The sequence below is a fragment of the Schistocerca gregaria genome, chromosome 1 (genome assembly GCF_023897955.1).
Source record: "Schistocerca gregaria isolate iqSchGreg1 chromosome 1, iqSchGreg1.2, whole genome shotgun sequence".
Lineage (NCBI taxonomy): Eukaryota > Metazoa > Arthropoda > Insecta > Orthoptera > Acrididae > Schistocerca > Schistocerca gregaria.
In genome coordinates this window covers 306,894,740-306,897,013 of record NC_064920.1, presented here as the reverse complement: position 1 = coordinate 306,897,013, position 2,274 = coordinate 306,894,740, and the positions used below count along the sequence as shown (strand labels likewise).

Sequence of the window (2,274 nt, the reverse complement as noted above, 5' to 3'; positions counted from 1 at the left end):
TAACTAGCGTTGCCAAGAGTAACATGTCCTGCCATCTCGTCGACGCTCGAAAATGTAGTTTACGCCGAAGCGCCTGCATTGTTTTCTTTCTAATTAGTTTCGCGAGGCCTCCATTTTTTCTGTAGAAATCATCGTGTGGTCTCGCTGAAGCGATCAAGGAGACGTTGAAACCAGAAGTTCGATATTCGACCACTGAGGGCAGATCACGCTCCACATGTAGCACTAACCTCCTGACAAGCTTTGCTGCGGCTCTGCTCCATACTCCCGCAGCATGCTCAGGTACAGGGCGGAGGGCTAGGTCTGCCATCTTAAGGCTAGCTAAAGGTAAGTGATGGAGGACTTACTTTGCAGCATTACCTTCAGCGTCAGGGGTTGTCGGGAATTTGGGTTCTTTTTTATTTGTTTGTATATTTATTTGTGTATTGTTTTCATATCTAGGCAACGGCTTTGCCACAGTGGATACACCGGTTCCCGTCAGATCACCCAAGTTAAGCGCTGTTGGGCGTGGCCGGCACTTGATGGGTGACCATCAGGGCCGCCATGCGCTGTTGCCATTTTTCTGGGTGTACTGAGCCTCGTGATGCCAATTGAGGAGCTACTCGACAGAATAGTAGCGGCTCCGGTCACAGGAAACCATCATAACGACCGGGAGAGCGCGGTACTGACCACACGCCCCTCCTATCCGCATCCTCAACTGAGGATGACACGGCGGTCGGATGGTGCTTATGGGCCACTTGTGGCCTGAAGACGGAGTGCTTGCTTGCTGTATATCTGGCGGATAAGACGTCTTAGTGAGGGTAGACCGCTGCTTTATCTGTCAAGCAGCACCACGGGCCGCCAATAGCGTTCTCGTGGGTAGTGCCCCCCCCCCCCCCCCCCATATTCCGTATAAGGGGGTTCGTTGACAGATGTGTCTTCTTGTAGAATCTTCTGGTGTCTCTAATTCTTGGGCCACTTCATGCAGGTAACGGTGGGGAAATTACAGGTCGTCGTGGAATACTCTACACAGGATCTTTTTCTGTAACGACTGCAGTCGCTGGACGTGAGCCTTCACAGCACTGCCCCACGCTTTACAGGCTTAGTCAAATAGTGGGCGGTGGTACGTCCGGTAGATGAGAAGACAGTTGGCTATAGACAAATCTGAGTCTCCATTGATGATGGGATACAGTGCCCTCAGCCTTGGTTGATCTTCTTGCGGATGTCTTCGGTGTGGAGTAGCCAAGCGAGTCACTTGTCCATGATGACGCCCAGGTAAAGTTTGGAGACTTTCCACTAGAGTTCTGTGCCCAAAAGCTGGAGTCGGCGGTGGGTCATGGTACGCTTCCAGGTGAAGATGATAGCCTGCATCATCCCAGATTGAAGCTGGTCCTCCATTTGGCCGCCCAGTCTTCTAGTGCATTACAGGCACTCTGCTGTCGCAGAACAAGGATTTCCCGCTATCTACGACAGTAGAGTATCGTGTCATAGGCGTAAATGCCTTTTTCGCCCTGTGGCACCGCAAGCAGGTCCAATGTATTGATGGTATAAAGTACCAATCCAAGAACTGACCCTTGTGGTACTTCTGCATTGATTGTACACGCCATGGAGGTTGTGTAAAAGGTGTGCAGCTTTCAGAGAAGCCGAGAGCGCCACATACTGTCGAACACTTTGGTGACATCCAGCAGCACTTCACCACAGAATTCTCAGTGGCTGAAGGCGGTGGTGGTATATTCGACTGCCCTGAGGATTTGTTGCTTGGTGGAGTGCCCGCTCCTAAATCCAAACTGCTCTGGAGGTAGGATGTTCTGATAATTCTGATATGGTGGAGTGGATGATGTAGAAGGTGCCCGAACAGTTTGCTAACAAGTGGGAGCAGATTAATCGGGTGGTAACTCGACAGATGCTTTCTGTTCTTGCCAAGTTTAGGAATGGCATTCACTATGGAGTGCTTCCATGAAGAGAGATAGACAGCCCACTTGAAGATGGGTGTCTCAATGATACAAAGCCCACTGCAATCGCAACTGACGATTTGGTTGTGCCACTGGCTCGTCTTTTGTGAAACCCTGTGTTGAATCAACCAATATCATCGCCGCCCAGGGTAGTTGCTTGAGGACCCTCCTAGTGATGCCATCCGCCCCTGGACTTCCTCAGCTGGAACAAGAGGGTTTTGATCAGCCTCTGCAGCATCATCTTGGAGTAGCGCCATGTCATCTTGTTCGATGGTGATGACACGCTGGTGGTCCATGCGATCCTGGAGTGTTTTGAAGTTCCTTTAGAACATGTCTGCTGGCATGT

The 2,274-nt window shown here is 50.8% G+C and overlaps 1 pseudogene; it reads left to right on the top strand.

Annotated features, from left to right (window-relative positions):
* The first annotated feature begins 437 nt into the window (after positions 1–437).
* Positions 438–554, top strand: LOC126291819 (5S ribosomal RNA; annotated as a pseudogene).
* The last annotated feature ends 1,720 nt before the right edge of the window (positions 555–2,274 follow it).